The sequence below is a fragment of the Oryza sativa genome, chromosome 2 (genome assembly GCF_034140825.1).
Source record: "Oryza sativa Japonica Group chromosome 2, ASM3414082v1".
NCBI lineage: Eukaryota > Viridiplantae > Streptophyta > Magnoliopsida > Poales > Poaceae > Oryza > Oryza sativa.
This window is the reverse complement of record NC_089036.1, coordinates 23,060,496-23,080,545: the sequence shown is the minus strand read 5'-3', so window position 1 is coordinate 23,080,545 and position 20,050 is coordinate 23,060,496. Positions and strand designations below refer to the sequence as shown.

The 20,050-nt window shown below is 44.0% G+C and overlaps 1 long non-coding RNA gene across 1 annotated transcript; it reads left to right on the top strand.

Moving 5' to 3' along the window:
• The first annotated feature begins 18,035 nt into the window (after positions 1–18,035).
• Positions 18,036–19,488, top strand: LOC4329808 (uncharacterized). Its single transcript, XR_001543138.3, has 2 exons — positions 18,036–18,177; positions 18,942–19,488. It is a non-coding gene; the product is annotated as an uncharacterized lncRNA (long non-coding RNA).
• The last annotated feature ends 562 nt before the right edge of the window (positions 19,489–20,050 follow it).

The following is a 20,050-nucleotide window of genomic DNA, read 5'->3' as shown; positions in this document are numbered from 1 at the left end:
TCTCCGATGGTTCGTTGCCGATAGAGGGTGGAAGAGTGGTCAGACGTCTTAGTGTTAGTAGTAGTTGTTTTAGTCGGGTCTTACCATTTGTTTGGACTTTTTCAGTTGCTTTTGCTTTTGTTCTTGTGGTTCTTGAGTCTTGTTGGTTAGGGTGCCTCAAGATCTGCACGAGGAGAGGTTACGCCTGGTCTACACCGACATATCGGGAGAGCTCGTTCCAAGGGTGGAGGCCTTCTTCATCTCCGACGGAAGTTCTTCGTGAGGTGGTTGATGGTGTCGAGTCAAGCCGAGTTGACCCCGACCTTCTATATATGGAGGCCTCTTTTGGGTATGGTCCTCGGTTTTTTTATGCAGATTCCTATGTTTCTTCACCATATTTCGCTAGTGCTATGGATCTAAGCTTGATTTTTGGAACTGTTTCTGTTGCGTCTTTGTTTGGACTTCGGTGGAAATTTTCTGTTGTGTGGTTGAGATTTCGATTTGTATACCATCGCTTGAACCTCCATATGTGTGAGGCCCCTTTTTGGATTATGTGGTGAATCAATCATATGCATCACCTTGTTTTGTTTCAAGTTCTACCGGAATCAAGCTTGAAGTTGATGCTGCAAGCAGTTCAAGAAGGACCTGATTGCGTTTTTCATTTCTTTCTAAGTCCTTCTTTGCAAACTATAGTTGGAAAGTGTAATATGCCCATTGTTAAGAGGCTTCTTTGCAAAACTGAATGTATCCCTATCCAGATCTGTGTTCGATGTACTATAACCATTCATGTAATCTAACTTAGCTAAACCAAAAAAGGCATGAGTTCTTAAAAAAAATGTCCTGGACACCTGGTCCACCCCGTCCTGTGGCCTAGGCTATCCAACTTCTGGGATGCACACCGAACCCATCGGGATGTCACCATACCAGGCCAAAATCTGCATTGCGGATCTCGTCTTGATCTTGCAAATGCACATCACAACTCTTTCAATAAAGCCATCGGTTTTCCTCTTTGGATTCATTCCGAGAACTAGAGGGATGAGGGCGGTGATTTGTTCTACTCGGAGTAGTTCCTTTTCTAGTTAGCTACTGTCACCTACACCCTCGTTCAAAAAATCAACCGTAGCTATAAATCTTGACATGTATTTTTAAGTTGAACCTCACATGAATGGTGAGAGGGCGATGACTTTGGGACACAAAAAAGGTGGAAGATGGGCTACGACGTCCTGGCGTTGCATGATCTCCTCCTTTACCAAGGATGACCACCTCCTCCCCCGTCTCCCTCTTTGCTTCTTGCCCCTCCTTTTCGCTAGCTTTGGAGTTTAAGATTGCTAGATACGACAGCTTCGAGCTTGAGGCTACGACTAGACGTGGTGATTAAGAGGAGGGGCGGATGCCAATGTTGATTGTCTGGCGACATCAACGAGTGGCTGTGCATAACTAGGGAGAAAGATGGTAGAGCTTGGTTGGTGGTGACCAACACAACTTTGACAAGCATGGTGACACTTCCCTTGGCCTCCTATCTAAGCAAAATTACGATGATGAAGTCAAGCACCGATGCATTGTGGCGGCGATGAGCATTGTGCCTTTTGTTTTTAAATATATGACGCCATTGACATTTTGACATAATATTTCGCTCTTATTTGTATTAAAAATTCAATGCAAATATGAAAAATATAAGTCACACTTAAGGTAGCTTTGATATTTTTTAGATTAACGGATAGCAATCCGGCCTCTATATCCACGGGTGGATATACATAGCTAAAATTTATATATAGGAATATTTATACTCCATGCCTCGTACCCAAGGGACACCAAAATACATGAAAGAAAAACTAGACGACAAAGCTTCAAATGTTCTAAGACGTCCTTGCTAACGATCCGACACATCGTTCAATTAGAAACTTTGATGTTAGGATCGTTGTACCAAATATCAATATGGTTATTGACAAGACTTGTCACGTTGAAAGCAGCACTGACGTAATCTTTAAAAACAACACAAACTCTCGCAACCTCCTCAACACATTCCATAGAACAAAGCCTGAAGTGGTTCATCCATGCCGATACACACTACCCTGAAGCATTCTTCAATTACACCGGAAAAATCCTATCAACCGACACTCACCATCCCATAGGGAACTACCCACCATAGACGACCAAGCATGAGAGGAGGGGAGGGGGGAAGGAGGGGGAAGGTGAGGATCTAGTCCGACCCTGTTGTCATCACCGCAAGCCTCCATCCTGCCTTTGAACAATTGTCGTGCGAATGCCATATGCATCTACATGAGGGCATCCATGTTTGCCTACCACTGCCGTTGTGCCCAACACCAACGTGCCTAGTAGGGCCGCCGCTATATCTGCACAAGGGAGGCTAGAACCAGTTGTCCCCATCGTCACTGGCAACGGCCTCGAGTCCACTGATGTCGTCACATCCATAATGTCGCCTTCATTGTTCTATAGCCTAATGAATGGGGAGCTTCACTACTACAGAAATACACTTTTGTGCCAATTGGAAAACCCTCATATATGTCGGATTTCCTAGCCGATACCACTCAGATGGCACTGATGTGGAGAATCAAAGGTCCCAATTTAGAAACTGGCACCTTTAAGATTCTAGGAATGAAAAAATGTTGGCTCGATGCTTCGGCTACTTCGAGCAAAGAACATGCACACAAATTGAATAAAAAAATCACAAATCCAACAACAATGAACCAAAATCATCCTAGAAAATTGCACACATAACATTCATCCCAAAAACTAAATCACAAATCAATACATGGAAGCCTCCATCGCCTTATCTCACCAGAGACCAGGGCCATCACCGCCTATCAAAGGCCAAGGCCATTGTCCGTCGCCACTGACGCTGTTCATAAGAGGCAAAGGATACAGTTGCTGCTCACCACCACTGCTCAAATCCAGAAGACCATAGTTAAATCTGGGGGATGGTGGAAGATATCAGGGAGGGGGATGGGGAAAGAAAGGAGGGGTTACATACATGTTAGTCATGTGGACCGCCGCCGCCGTTGCTCATGGAGAGGTGGGGATGAGGGGAGAATGCTGTCATTGCTGCCGAGGAGAGGTGTCGCCACTCGCCGTGGTTGACGTCGAGCACCAGGGAGGACTAGATCCAGCGGTCCCTAAACTCAAACCTGCCGAATGTGGCATTAGTGCCACCGCCATCACCGTTGCTGACGAATCTAACTGTGGAGCCTGACGCCATGGCCAATGGTGGCGGGAGGACGAGGACCTGACGGAGCCGTGATCGCTGCCATCGTAATGACGTTGAGGAGAGATGGGCCACCATCGTCGTGTTACTTGTCAGCTCTTCGGGAAAGTGGATCGAGAGAGAGAGAGAGAGAGAGAGAGAGAGAGAGGATTAGGCCGAGGACTCTCACGACCGCCTCTGTCGTCCTCCGCGTCGCCCCGCTGCTAGCCATGATGATGACCCGCCCCACAACCGCAGCGATGGGTTCACAGGAGGAGGGAGACGAGACGAGAAAACAAGAGGGAGAGAGTGAAGGTGTCAGTGAGAGTCTATAAGGACAACTCGCAGGAGGAGGGAGACGAGACGAGAGGAGAAAACGAGAGGGAGAGAGCGAAGGTGTTGGTGATAGTGTATAAGTACAACTTGCGAGTGTGGGGCTAAAAAGAATCTCCCACCCCACCGGCTTAGCTCGATTTTTATGGGTGCTGGTTTTTCTTTAGTACCGACACATATAGTTGCTCAAAGGTGTCGTTCTATATTTTTTTTCATCCCATGGAGGTGGAAAACAGTCAGTAGGTGCTAGTTTTAAGTGAATCAACACCTATGAGCTGGTCCATATTAGGTTTTGTTTTTTTGTAGTAGTAGTGCTTCCAGATCTAGGCAAAAGGAGGAGAAAAAACCAGGGGAAAACCCTAGAAACTAGCACAAGCCGCTGCCGTCCTAGACCTCTCAAGGACAAAGCCCTCGGTGCCCAGGCCCATATGAGGACAAGTATGCAGCACTGCCCATGTTTCACGCCGTCGCTACAACACATGGCCATCCATAGTGGTGGCACTAGGTTTCTTCGGGCTTTGCCAGGTATCCGCATCGTTGTTCTCAACATCGCCGGTGACCTCACCACTACATGCGGCAAGCTTGTTACATCAACCGCAACCTGACTCTGCCTCATTGTCCACACCCTGAGCCAACGCCTAGATTGCTACATCACCGTTGTCCGTAGCCCCACCACACCTACATCCATCATCTCCACTGAGGAAACACCGGATCCGATCGCGTAGCGTGCGGATCCGGGTGGCACCATGGCCTCCCCCATCGCGGCTGAGTTGACTGACCTAGAACACATGGGAGAGAAAGCTCCGCATTAAGGAAGAAAGAAACCTCACACCGAAAAGGCGGGAACAAAAAGAGCCCCGCTATAATCGTCCTTGTGGCCGCCCGAACCAGCGAGCCACTCAAGCAGTGGGGAAGCAGGATTACTGACCAAATTAACAAACTTATTTGATTAAAAAAATTAACAGACTTATCTGCTTTTTCTTTTAAAAAACTTTTTTTCTTAACAAAAGGAGATGTTGTCATTTAGTACCAAATTATCAGTTTGCCAAGCTGTTAGTACGTGGTACTCCCCCGATTTATGTTATAAGTCGTTTTGATATTTTTCTACTTAAACTTTATTGAGTTTGACTAAATTTAAAATTAGAAACATTTAAAACAATAAATTAGTTTCATTAAATCTAGTACTAAATATATTTTGATAATAAGTTTATTTTGTGTTAAAAAGCTACTATGTTTTTTATAAACTTGGTGAAAAAAAAAGTAAAAACAACTTATAATATGATGAAATGGTGGTAGTAGCATTTTTTTAACGGTCACAGATGATCTGTTTTCCCTAATGAGCAAATGCATGTAATTCGCACAGATCGCACATGTGTGTGTACCGTCCTCCCGAAACCACATCATATACTTTGCACATGCGGGGCATATGCACCGCGCATGAGCTGTTCAACCAATCGCGTCTTGTCGCATGCATGCGCAAAGCCGCAAATGCGTCGTTGATAGCTTGATCTAATCAGTACGCGACTCTACGTGCACGTTAATTTCTGCGTACATACGTGACAAAAACCGCGCCATATAATCGAATCAGAGGCGGATCCTCCTCGGTTAATTTACGGGCGCCTCACACGGAACAGTTTTGTACCACACGGGAAATTCTCACCGCTCGACACCTGGATAAATAGGGGCGCGCCTGCGATTCGATCGCCGGGCCTGGTGGCGCAGGCTTGTAACCTCGGCTTTGATTTGAGGGGTAAAAGGAGTTGGCGAAGTTGTGTGATGGGCTGTTCTCTTGTTGGGCTGAAGGGAAAGAGAAAAATTAAAGAGACTGCAAGGATCCTAGGCTCCCCTTGACAGTGTTACGAGGTACCTGCGCTCTAAGTTTAGGGCCCCATGGGCTCATACGAGCGAAACGAGCTTCTCCCATTACCGTGGGAAGATGGTCTCTTTGCTTGCCGCCGCAACAAGCAAGCAGGTCGCCATTCGCATTGCATAAATGTAGAGCAAAGTGAACAACCTCACCCACGAGATTGACCAACTCCTTTTTTCGCATTTATCAGATCTTTAATACGTCATCCGTGTATGAGTCGGTTTTTTAATTCGTTTGTTTTTAGAAATACAGATCTGTATTTAAGTCAGGTTTTAAATTTGTTCGCTTTTGAAAATACATAAGGAGTCGTATATTAAATCTCTTAAAAAAATTCACATGCTAACTTAACATGATTTTCTAGAAAATTATATATGCAAGTAAATTTCACATTGAACAATAATAAGATTAAAATAGTTTTCACCCGTTGCAACGTACGGGTATGTTTTTTAGTTAAGAAAAAAAATCCAATTGACTACCTCAACAATCACGTTTGTCTGAAACAAACTCCTACAATAATCCAATAAGGCAATAACACTTATCTTTCTTGGCAAGAAAAAAAAAAGATAAGTCCAATTGACCCCCCTTAGTTGTGTGTGTCTAAATTCTAAAACACATCCCCTTAACTTTGAAACCGAGTATGAGTATCCAACACCCCTTTTTGAAACCGTCTAATTTACCACATAGTAGAAACCAAGGTGCATGGTTCATACCTTCATGACACCTACAAGAAAATTTAGCGATAAAATAAAACATGCCAGCTTGCATGGTTGCCACCTCCCTTTTTTCGCTCATGTACTACCCATGAGCCTCTTCCTGACGGGCTCCATCTCTCATGCTGCTGACCTCCCGATCTCAAAGAGAAGAGTGGTGGCAATGACGGCGGCAGTCTTCACAATGTCAACTTGTCACAAATCAAGTTGTTAGAAGAAGATAGCATGCACGGTTGAGGATAGTTGGAGACGCTCATCCAACCCCCACCGGCTCATGGGAGCCATAGGGAACGCGGATCTCCACTTCATGAGCTCCTCTCCGCCTTCACCCTGCAAACACCCTGAGTTCCACCACTACCACGGCTCTGCTCCTTCCCGAGTGTGAGGATTACTGTTGTATGATCGATACCAATTGCGCCACCCTCCGCTGCATGTATTCAAGCTAGGGAGGTCGCCTCCGCTGTCGGCCGAAGGAAACCCCAAGCTCGAGGTGGAAGGGGACCTCGTGGACGAGGTGCGATATACAACGATAGTGTCCATGACGAGTGGTTCCCACAATTTCTTTTTGATATCAATTTAATATGGCACATGAGCATCATGCAGGTGAATAGCACTCTGATTCCGAAATTCAAGAAATCACAAAAGAAGAAAGGTAACAATAACTCGACAATCAAAAAAAAGGAAAAAACTAGTTTTGCACGGTCGAACCTTCAGGGCCGCAGCACGTCTGGGCTGGGCTGCTCATGCAATCACGCTAGACGTACGCGCGATAGCGTGCATTCCGTCGGCCTATGGCGGTGACACTTGAACGCGTCACGGTTACTTGAACGGTCACCCACGGGACAGGAAAAGTACACGCAAGGTCCCTCAACTTGTTAGCCAGATACATAATCGTCTCTCAACCGTAAAACCAGACATCCGGCATTCCCCAACTTACAAAACCGGTCACAATAGGTCTCTCGGCGGTTTTCACCCTGGTTTTGTCCCACGTGACGGCTGACTCAGCGTGGGCTAACAAGTTTGATCGTAAGTACAACTACTACCACCTCAGTGCTGTCAGCTCGAGCAAGTTCACATCTTACATGCATTTTCTTTTCGATCGATACGGCGTGCCTGCGCAAACGGAATTTGAACATATGTACGTCAGGTTTTTCATGAAAAAAAGGTACGAGCCGTACGCACCAAAAGTTTGATGTGGCTAGCTAGATTAAATTCCGCGTACGTTGTTTTTGGTTGGGTTATATTATATCCTTCATGGTAGAACGAGTATATCCAGCGCTGGAGAATTGTGTAAAGGTGCATTATCATATAATCTATGGATATATAGTCGATCGAGTCCTTATCTTGATTTGTCCGGTATGACATCCTAAGCATGATACTTTTAGATTTGACAACAAATGTCAGAGCAATTATTCTCAGCCCTATGTTAAAAAATGTTCTTCCGTAATTATATTGTTTCTTTAACATGATAGCGGTAATTAGCTCCAGTTACTAACCTAAAGGCTTCTCACTAATCAGCTAAGCAAAAGTTTGAACATAGATGGATGGACACATCGCGTTGTAACATTCAGGAGGATATCAAATCGGCCATAATTAATTAATTAAAGAGAACTTTTAAAGTACAATACAATGTTAGTATATATTGTCAGTATATAGATGGTAAATTAGAAATTTATATATGAAATTGGAAAGGGATTTTAAGTAATTTCGTTGTTGTGAGTTAATTCGGTCCAATCGAAACTTGTTCATGCGTAACGGCGCCATCGCTGGATCTTGTTTTTGCGCCTATGAGAGACGATGGCATGCGTTGTAGTGGCACGATTCATGGTCAATATTGATCATCATTAAAAAAATATGCATACTTGACCAATTACCGGTAATTATGTAAGTTTTGTACCATATATAGCAGATGTGCATGAAACACCTTACACATTTTGAATCTTGCTAGCTAGGTTAACACATTCATATACAACCCAACAATGGTATCATTTTTTTTTACCTAGATCATTACTTTCTTTTTTAAAAAAAATTGATGCCACAGAATAAAAAGAAAAACTAATTTACCCTTATAAATTTTATACTACAATCTATTTAAGTGGAAGATCAGATCAATCTACACCATTAGATTGCTTATACTAGCAGTGTATACTATTAGTATATTAGTATATTGTACCGTATAAATTCTCTAATTAAAAACAAACGGAAAATTAACACCAACAAGGCTAAAACCAAACCACAATCGATCGGGTAGTTTGCAGCAAAGTCAATCATTCCTATCTCAGTAACATTACTCAAAAGAAGATTATCGTACATCTGGAGTCAAGAATTATTTACAGCATGCAAGCTCTACATTTCGGCCTTCTTATTTTGACTTAAGGCACTTGGGTTTATCTCTCTCTTACACCCTTACTCCAGTAAATTAATTAGGAATATGTATATGTTTGTCTAGATAGGGTTGGGAAAAACATTCTATCTCGTCCACTCATATTTGACTCTTTTCAAATGGGTGCATGCAACGATTAAACCTTGTCAAAATCCGACCAAATCTAGCTACCGGACTTTGTTAAATCCGACCAAATCTATCTACACAGTCAGTTAACATGATGGCAGGAATTTCCACTCGCAACATATATAGTATAGAATATAGCTAGATTGATCGAGAGTTGAGAGTGTCAACGAGCTAGGGCTGATATATCGTCATCAACTACTCGATTGACCTCGAGTCCACGATCAGCAGCCTTCATTCTGCCTATAAATACGCTTGGTTTTCGTCCAAGTTTCTCATCAGTCATCAGTTATCAGATCAAACCAAAAAAACCAAGCATACATGGCGCGTAAGGCTCTCATTGTGTTCACCCTTCTCCTCGTTGCTGCTTTCTGCTTCGTCGCCTCAGCCCAAGACCCTCGTGAGCGCACACACTATAGCTAGCTACATATCTATGTTTACTTTTGCGTATATAGGATTTACACATTGCATACGCTCGTTTATATGTTTATATATAGAATTATAGTTAATAATTAGATTTCACTCCTTCACGTATGTTTGCATCAATCGATGTTCCATGTATATGTATGTGATGTACGCCCACCCATCCGTGCATACAGAGGCCAACAAGCAGGGATGCGGCGGTGGCGGTGGCGGTGGTGGAGGAGGAGGAGGAGGAGGAGGAGGCGGGGGCGGCGGCGGCGGCGGAGGAGGAGGAGGCGGCGGAGGAAGAGGAGGAGGCGGGGGCGGCGGCGGCGGAGGAGGAGGAGGAGGTGGCGGAGGAGGAGGAGGAGGAGGAGGTGGTGGCGGCGGCGGCTACTACCCACCTTGGAACGGTGGTTACTACCCACCAGGCCCAGGCCACCACCACAACCCGCATTGGCACGGCTGCCGTTGGGGGTGCTGCCACCGCGGCTACAGGGGAGATTGCCACCGCTGCTGCTAAGGCGGCGCCGGAGCTAGCCATAGCTAGCTCCACCAATCCACAGCGATCATGAAGCTGAATCGATGTATCAGTGGCAACTGCTATCTACAATAAGTGTATGTTATATCAATAAATGAATAAATATACGTGCTTGGAGAAAAAACACAGTTACTAATAAGTACACTGGTATGTGTGCACTTTTGCAAGGCTACTACGTACAGTATCTTGGTATCCACTTTTCTTCTCCAAATCTCTCTTCACTCACTTATATATTTAACTAGTGTAATGTCCCGCGCATTGCAACTGGTTCTAAATAACATTCATCATAAATTAAAATCCTAAACCATATATTACAACTGGACATAAATGATGAAGAAAATACAATTATAGAAATAATAACATGAAACTACAGATAACTTTGACCGAAACGATAATTCAATATAGTGCTAAGTCCTCATTTTTTTTTCATTTAGCTCTAAATAATTCAGTACGATGGAAAATTACAATTTCCAACAATTTTTATTGGATCAAATAGTAAAACTATTACTGTAAATGGAAAAACAACTGAAAATTGGCTATAAATTTTTTTTAAAAAACTTATTTTAGCCTATAGATGAAAATCATATCACTAATTCTGAACACATACTCATTTCTTTGACAGATATTAAAATTTTCCAATTCACCAAACAACGGTAAGGATGGTGGCCGGATGTATCCCACAATGTAACTCGTCCATAGATAATGGCGATTGGCAACGAAGAAAACTAGAACAATGAGAACACTGCTGACAACCACTTCTAGAGAACTGATATTTCGTCGTAGTACCCAAAATCATAAATATTTTGGCTAGATTAAGAACCGGTACTAAAGCACTCCAAGTCGCTGGAAACATTTTTAGTCTCGGTACATTTTTAGTACTGGTTGGTAACACCAACCGAGACTAATGCTGTAGGATCTTTCCTCCCGGTTGGTAATACCAGTCCGGACTGAAAATTTATTTTTAATACTGGTTGATAGCACCAACCCAGACGACTAAAGATATTTTTGGTACCACTAAAAATGCCTCCAGGATTAGGTTAAAAAGAAAGCATATCTATCCAAGTTATATGTGTGTATTAGGTGTAATGGTAACACGAGTGAGGGTTGAGCTGAGAGATCTTGAGTTCGAATGCCCACATCCCACACATTTTTTTTTGATTTGGTATGTATCTTTAGTACCGTTTATTTTAACCGGTACTGAAAATCTATCTTGGTATGTATCTTTGGTACCGTTTATTTTTTAGTCCCGATTTGCTTGTCACGGTTGCTATAACCGGTATTAAAGATCGTTTCTTCACTAGTGAACGATGTGGTCACAACAGAAAGAGAAATGGCAATAGTGAGCTCTAGTGGTGAACACGGCCGAGTGAGTGCGTCAAAACACATTCTTGGATGATGGGGTTCTATTTTCCTTAAACGCGCTACGGTTGGCAATGAAAAACACCAAAACAACAGCAACACTAGTGTCAACGATGTGGTCCTGGCAGAGAAATGGCAAACTCTGGTAGTGAACACGTCCCGGCAGAGAAACGGTAAACTCTGGTGGTGAACACGGTTATTGGTCCCAACATTTATGTGAGTGTTTATGTTTGTAATATATTACACAAAGAATGAAAGGTGTTTATGGTATATACAAGTTTTACGACCGCCAACACGGACTAGTAGACGTGGTCGTGGGGCAGCGAACGGCACCGCCAGCACGTCATCGGGATCCAATCAGGTTTGCGTCATTTGCGTCGCCTTCTTCGACATTCCCCCACCCCAACCTCTTCCATGTCGGCCCACCTCACCCTCCTCCACAGCCGCTCTGCGCGCTACCATCGCCGATCATCTGCGCCGCCAGCGCCCGTGCGCTGCGTGGAGCGCTCGTGCAGGTGCGAGACATGATAGACCGGGGAAGGAACGTAGGGCAAAATAGATATTTCATACCGTCTTTAATTTTACGAACCTGTCTCGTATGTCTGGAGCCAAGAATTATTTACTGCAAGCTCTACATTTCGGCCGCCTTGTTTTGACATTAGACACTTGGGTTTATCTTTCTTACATCCTTTTTCCTTTAAATTAACTAGCTAGCTAGGAACATGTATGCATGTCTACGTAGGGCTGGCAAAAACATTCTATCTCGTCTACTCATATTTGACCTTTTCAAATGGGTGCATGGCACAATATATTAAACCTTGTCAAAATCCATATACAATTGGATTTACGTTTGTACGTACTAGCTACTGGACTTTGTTAAATCCGACCAAATCTAGCTACACAGTCAATTAACATGATGGCAGGAATGCATACTATGTTGCAGATGTTAATTTGCTAGATTGATCGAGAGTTGAGAGTGTCAACGAGCTAGGGCTGATATATCGTCATCAACTACTCCATCGACCTCGAATCCACGATCAGCAGCCTTCATTCTGCCTATAAATACGCTTGGTTTGCGTCCAAGTTTCTCATCAGTCATCGGTTATTAGATCAAACAAAAAAAAAACCTAGCATAGATGGCGCGTAAGGCTCTCATCGTGTTCACCCTTCTCCTCGTTGCTGCTTTCTGCTTCGTCGCCTCGGCCCAAGATCCTCGTGAGCGCACACACTATAGCTAGCTACATATCTATGTTTACCTTTGCGTAGAAAAATAGATTAAATTAAGATCAAATGCATGTACACCTCAACTCTTCGAGCAAACATCGATCTGCACATATATAGCTTTTATATATTGCATACGCTCGTTTTTTTATATGTTCAGTTAGTTTTCACTCTCTTCACGTATGATTAATTTGCATCGATCGATGTTCCATAAGTATACGTATGTGATGTACGCCCATCCATCCATGCATGCAGAAGCCAACAAGCAGGGTGGCGGCGGAGGCGGAGGCGGAGGCGGCGGAGGAGGAGGAGGAGGAGGCGGCGGCGGCTACTACCCTCCTTGGAACGGCGGCTACTACCCCCCAGGCCCAGGCTACTACCCGTACTGGCCCAACCACGGCTGTCGTTGGGGGTGCTGCCACCGCGGCTACTGGGGAGATTGCCACCGCTGCTGCTAAGGCGGCGTGGCTAGCTCCATCAACCAATCCACAGAGATCATGAGGCTGAATAATCGATCTATCAGTGGCAACTACTATCTACAATAAGTGTATGTTCTGTCAATAAATGAATAAATATACAGTACGTACTTGGAGAGAAAACACTGATACTATGTACACGTACTGGTAACTGTGTGCGCTCTTGCAAGGCTACTTACGTATCGTATCTTGGTATCTACTTTTCCTCTCCAATCTCTTCAGTCACTTATATATTTAACTAGTGTAATTCCCTTGCATTGCAATGGGTTCTAAATAACATTCATTGACATAAATTAAAATCCTAAATTATATACTACAACTGGGCATAAATGATGAACATAATATAATTATAGAAATAACAACATGGAACTACAAATAACTTTGGCCGAAACGATAATTCAATATAGTGCTAAAGGCTCATTTTTTTCATTTAGCTACAAATAATTCAATACGAAGGAAAATTATAGTTTCCAACAATTTTTATTTGATCAAATAGTAAAACTAATATTGTAAATAGAAAAAACAACTGAAAATTAGCTAGAAATAAAAAAAACTTATTTTAAACCATATGAAAATTAGATCCATTATTTAGGAACGGGTACCCGTTTCTTTGACACATTAAAATTTTTCCAATTCACCAAACAACGGTAAGGAAGGTGGCCGGATGTGTCCCACGCGATGTGACTTGTCCATAGAACGGCAATAGGCAACGAAGAAAACCAAAACAACGGAAATGCAGCCGACAACCAATACTAGAGAACTGATCTTTCATCGTGGTAACCAAAATCACAAATATTTTGGCTAGATTAAGAACCGGTACTAAAGTAGTCCATGTCCCTGGAAACATTTTTAGTCTCGGCTGGTATTATTTTTAGTACCGGTTGGTGATGCCTCCATGGTTAGTTTAAAAAGAAAGTATCTCTATCCAAGTCATATGTGTGTAGTAGGTAGGATAATAATGCGTGTGAGAGTTGAGATGAGAGATCTTGAGTTCGAATCCCACATCTCACACGTCTTTATGACTTGGTATGCATCTTTAGTACCGGTTATTTAACTGGCTAAAGATCGAGATCTTTAGTGCCTATTTGCTTGTCACGGTTGCTACAACCGGTACTAAAGGGGGTTTCCAACCGGTATTAAATATCGTTTCTTCACTAGTGGGTGATGTGGTCTTAACAGAAAGAGAAACGACAACAACGAGCTCAAGTGGTGAACACGGCCGGGTGAGTGCGTCAAAACACGTTTCCGGATGATGAGGTGTCGTTTTCAATGAACACGCTACGGTTGGCAATGAACAAAACCAAAACAACGGGAACGCGGGCGGCAGCATCGTGGTCCCGGCAGAGAAATGGCAAGCTCTAGTGGTGAACACGGATTACTGGTACCAACGTTTATGTGAGCATTTATGTTAGGAATATTTTACACTGCAAGAATAAAAGGTGTTTATGGTATATTTAAGTTTTCGACTGCCAAGTGCCAACACGGACTAGTGGACGTGGTCGTGGGGCAGCGAACAGCGCCACCAGTGCGTCATCGGGGTCCAATCAGGTTCTCAGTTGGTTGTATTGTGTAAGGATGAAAACGGTAGGAAATGTTTGGAAAACAGCCTCAACCATTTCCATAATAATATTTTTCTCAGAAATGAAATCGAAAACGGTAAGGTCGGAAACGAAAACGATATCGGAAATATCGGAAAACCGAAAACAGAATAATATAGATGGAAACATGTCGGTACAGATCGGAAACCGGTAACAAATACGAAAACATTAAACTATAGAAAACATATATTTAACTTTACATAAGTATGTTATATGTACAAATAAATTCAAGCTATACTGTATAAATTATAAATTAACTCCATTTTAGCCATGCACTCAAATTAGGGATTTGATTGAAGAGTCAATCAATCTCTAAACTGTGGGTCAAGTAGAGACATGCCCTATATATATCAATATATTTAGAAATACGCTATTTACCATATTATAAGAAACAATAATTTTCATAAGAATACGGTAAATACGGAAACGATCGGTATAACCGCAAAACCATTTCCGTTTTCATTTCCATATTTTTTACCATTTTTATATTTTTTTGGTCGATTACCATTTCCGTATGGCTCGGCCGGTATAAAGTCGGAAACGAACACCGGTCGGCCGGGAATTTCCGTTACCTTTTTCACCCTAATTGTGTACTTGAGCTCAAGATCCCAGCCCTGCTACTTGAATCTTGCTATTGCTATCACTTAAGAAACTTGGCCCATGTTCATTTGTCCGTGCAAGAATCCAGTTCAACTTTGTAGCTGAATCGATGATGTTGTTGGCTTTAAATTCACCATGCACTCTCAAGAATATCTTTTTTTTTTTCTTTTTGGGGAAATTCAATAACATCTCAAAAGAAGTAATGTAGTAACTCGAAGCAAACAACCAAAAGCACTGGTTCTGCACAAAGCCACCCGCATCACGTCAGCTAAAATTGCCGAGAAAGTCGATTTGCACTGGTTACTCTGTAACTAGTTCTGTGGTTGAGGGATATAAATAAAACTCGGTGCACAACTGAGGGATGTATAGTGAACTTTTCCCCAAGTAAAAGAAAAAAACAGCACCTGCATACCGGCCGCATCATGTCTGGGCTGGGTAGCCCATGCATGACCGGCCTACTATTTTTGTTTAGAGTTTTTAACCTTTCTCATCCACTGAATCTGAAATGTTTCTCCATCACCACCCCTGTGCTGTCAGCTGGAGCAATTTAACATCTTCTTTTCGAGACGGGGTGCCTGCGCATACGGAATTTGGATTTGTACGTCAGGATTTTTTCATGAAAAAGGTACGATCCGTACGCACCAAAAGTTGATGTGACCGGCTAGCTTGATTAATAAATTCCGTGTTGTTTTTGGTTGTTGATCGAGTCCAACTCACTACTACAGCACCAATTTTTCCGTGCGGGCTAGCCAATTTTCGCATGCGGGTGGACGGCCCGCACGCACCCAGTCGTCGGGGAAAAACGCGATTTTCGCGTACGGGTGGCGCGCCCGCACGCGAAAACGGAGAAAAATAAGAAACCAAAAAAAAAGAAAAAAGGAACCCTAACCTTAACCCTAATCCGCCGTCGCCTAGCCGAGGCCTGCCGTCGTCACCCTCGCGGTCGCCCGCCGCCACCGTCGCCCTCGCGGTCGCTCGCCGCCGAACACATCACAAGAACACATCTCACATCTCACAAGAACACATCAACAAGAACACATCACATGAACACATCTCACATGAACAAATCACACACAAAAAACACAAGTAACAAAGAGAGGAGGGGGAGAGATAGATCCGGTCGCCGGTCGCTCCGCCGGTCCCCCTCCCCTCCGCCGGATCTGCAAGGGAGGGGAGGAGAGCCGCGCGTCGCCGGCTAGATCCGCCGCCCCCTCCCCTGGATCTACAAGGGGAAGGAGGGGAGGGGGCGGGCGCCGCCGGATCCGTCGCCCCCAAGCCCCCCCTCCGCCGGATATGCATGGGGAGGGAGGGGAGGGGGCACGCCGCCGCTGCCGCGTGCTCTCCTCCCACCACGCGCCGCCGGATCCGCCACCCCCAAGCCCCCCCTCCGCCGGACCTTCTAGGGGGAAGGGAGGGGGGGCGTGCCGCCGCCGCTGTCGCCCGCGGTGGCGGCCGCCGCCGCCGCAGTTGCCGCCTGCTCTCCTCCCGCCGGCCCCTTTGCCCGCCGCCGCGCGCCGTGCTGTCGTTGTGGAGGGGAGGGAGAGGGAGGGAGGGGCGCGCCGTGCACTGAGGGAGAGAGAGGAGAGGAGAGGAGAGTGGGAGGAGAGGAGAGGAGTGGAGTGGAGTAGAGTGGGAGAGAGGGAGGTGGAGCGGGCGGTGGGAGGTGGGTGGCCGGGTTAAATGGTGGGCCTGTGCGGAGTTTGCGGTTGGCTTAAGCCGCTCGCACGGGAGACAGCCTGTTGCCCGTTTCCTATTTTTCTATGCGGTTTCAGTTACGAACCGCATGAAAACAAAACGGACGTGGGGGGGGGAGGAGGGGAGGGGAGGTCCAGAAAAATCTATTATGTACGTAGTGACTGCCGGAGCATCGTCAAGGTGGTACTATTAAAAGTCTCTTTGGCCGCTCGGGCCGTTTCTTATTCTTTGGTATCTTAATGATATTTTTTGGTTTAGCAGCAAATGTCAGAGAAATTATTCCAGGTGAGTGTTCAAAATGTTCTCTCGTAGTTCCATTCGTATAAATGTTGCATCCACTTATTAAAATTTTAATATAGAAATATGTCACAATGATTAACGGTGTGGTTCTATAAAACTTTAAGACCATACTTGTTTGTAATGTCACGTGCTAAAATCTCTATTGTTTGTATGTTGAAATAATAGGTGAGATTTAGGGTGTGTTTAGTTCTTTGGGTGTAAGTTTTTGAAGCGTACGAACGTACATTTCAAGTATTAAAATAGACTAATAACAAAACAAATTACACATTCCGCCTGTAAACTGCGAGACGAATTTATTAAGTCTAATTAATCCATCATTAGCAAATGTTTACTATAGCATCATATTGTTAAATTATGGCGTAATTAGGCTCAAAAGATTCGTCTCGCAATTTACATGCAAACTGTGCAATTGTTTTTCCTCACATTTAATGTCCCACACATGTGTCCAAACGACGTTTTTGGCTAAAAATTTTTGGGATCTAAACAAGGCCTTAATTTATAAAATTTACTCTCTTAATTTTTTTGAACGTAGATTCCGGTAATTGTACTTCACTTCTGACCTTCTAACTAAATAAGCAAAAGTTTGAACATATATGGCACACATGCATGCATCGCCTTGAAACATTCAGGAGGATCAAATTCCCCATAAAAACAAACGGAAAACACCAACAAAGCTAAAACAAAATCACAATCGATCGGGTAGCTGGAAGCAAAAAGTCAATCATCCCTATCAGTAACATTACTCAAAAGAAGATATCGTGTGTCTAGAGTCGAGGATTATTTACAGCAAAGCTCAACATTTCGGCCTTTTTTTTATCTTGACTTTTTGACATTTGGGTTTATCTCTCTTACATTCTTATTAGTAAATTAATTAGGAACATGTATGTATGTATGCATGTCTAGGTAGGGTTGGCAAAAACTTTCTATATGTCGTCTACTCATATTTGACTCTTTCGAGTGGATGCCACGATTAAACAATCTTGTGAAAATCCATATATTCAACAGATTTACCGATTGAGCTAGCAGACGCAAATTAAAGCTAGCTACACAGTCAACTTGATACGGCATGCAATTCTTCCACTCATAAAAAAAATATAGAATTAATTAGATAGATCACGATCAAGTTGAGTGTCAACGAGCTAGAGCTCTACTGTCATCAACTACTCGATCGATCAGGATCAGCAAAACCTAGCTTCATTGTGCCTATAAATACGCTTGGTTTGCATGCCCTGTCTTCTCATCACTTATCAGTCATCACACATTGGCAGCTAATAGTAACAATTAATCAGTAACGATCTCAGATCAAAAAATGGCGCGCAAGGCTATCATCGTGTTCGCTCTTGTCGTCGTTGCTGCTTTGTGCCTCGTCGCCTCCGCCCAAGACCCTCGTGAGCACACTCATTATTTTTATTTCTCACACATGAATGAAGGCGTACATGCATGCATGCTTTAATTCACATGTTGAATATGTGATATATGCGCTCGTTTGTATACATATACACTTAATTTCAGGTTAGGTACGTATAAGTACTCCCTCCGTTTCGAATCGTTTGACGCCGTTGACTTTTTAATACATGTTTGACCGTTCGTCTTATTCAAAAAATTTAAGTAATTATTAATTATTTTCCTATCGTTTGATTTATTGTTAAATATATTTTCGTGTAGGCATATAATTTTACATATTTCATAAAAGTTTTTGAATAAGACGAACGGTCAAACATATGCTAAAAAGTCAACGGTGTCAAACATTTCGAAACGGAGGGAGTAGCAGCTAACATCTACTACTCCGTCCCATAAAAAAACAACTTCCTAACTACTAATATGCATGTACGCGTGTTTCAGCCTCAGCTTTTCGCTTATGTTTATCCTTATCAGTTAAAATTAGAATTTTCAACCTTAAATTCAGAGCTGATTTTAGGATTTTTTTTGTCAAAGTTTATTTGTTAGCATTTGCTTCTAGGTCGCTAAAAATACGTTTATTCACAAACTATTTTTCGTTTGCAAATATGCCATTTGGCTTATTCCCTAAATAAGCCAAACGATGAGCCGTTTGTATCAATATTACATACATGCATATTTTCTAATTAGTTTTAAGTTATTGAGTTAAACTCATCCATGCATGAACTAAATAAATATTTGTACGTTCATGCAGAGGCTAACAAGCAGGGTGGTGGCGGACCACCAGGCTACGGGCACTACCCGCCGTGGAACGGCGGTTACCCAGGGCGTCCCGACCGGCCGTGGGACCGCCCTGACCGGCCATGGGACCACCGCCCTCACCCTGGTCCCGGTGGCCACTGCCGTTGGGGGTGCTGCGGCCACCGCAACCACTGGGGGGAGTGCCTCCGCTGCTGCTAAGCTATATAGCTCCACCACTCCACAGCTCAAGATCAACCATGTCGATCGGTGACACAATTACATACTATCTACTATGATTAATAAGTAGTAAATAATAAAGGAATAAATACACGTACACATACGTGCGGCTGATCTAGAAACACACAGTTATAGTACTGTGTGCACTCCTGCAAGGCTATGTACGTACGTGCGCGTGCGTGTGTGACAGTCGTGTCTTGTTGTATTTTTCTTTTTTTTCCTTGTATGTGTCGATGTCTCGTCAGTGTGTGGCTTTGTGATGTAATAATATATACTCCCTCCGTTTTGTTAGTTGATGCTCTAGTTCATTCTGAAATTGTTATATTTGCGCTACCAGTTCAGCCCTCCTCATAGCGTTGGCTAATTTCCGTCTTTGCCCTCCGTCTCACCACTATTACACTGTCGCCTCGTCCTCCTCGCAACCAGACTCGCCGCCAGGGTTTACGAAACCGCGTTGTTACAACGCGGTTATCGCGGTTACTATGCACGATAACCTTTTCAGTTTTTAAAATCACGGTATGTCTCGCGGTTATCGCGGTAACTGCGGTAACCACCTTACCACGGGGTCCGGTAACCACGCCAAAAACAGTAAGGGAACCCTGCTCGCCGCTGCCTCCTCCTCCGCCGCCACCTAGCTCCCGCGCACTGCCGTTGTACTCCTATCCGGGGTGGGATTCGGAGCCCACCCCGAGCGGTGGAGCGAGCAAGAGTGAGGGCTCGAAGCGGCGGCGCGGGGCGGCGAGGCGCGCAGGGAGTGAGCGGCTGGCCAGCAGCAACCATGCGGCACTACATGCTAGGGGAGGGGCAGCAGCAAGGCACAGAGGGAGCCGGGCGGCGGGGCCATTGCTGCCTGCTGCCATTGTTATTCTTGCCGCTCGGCTGGAG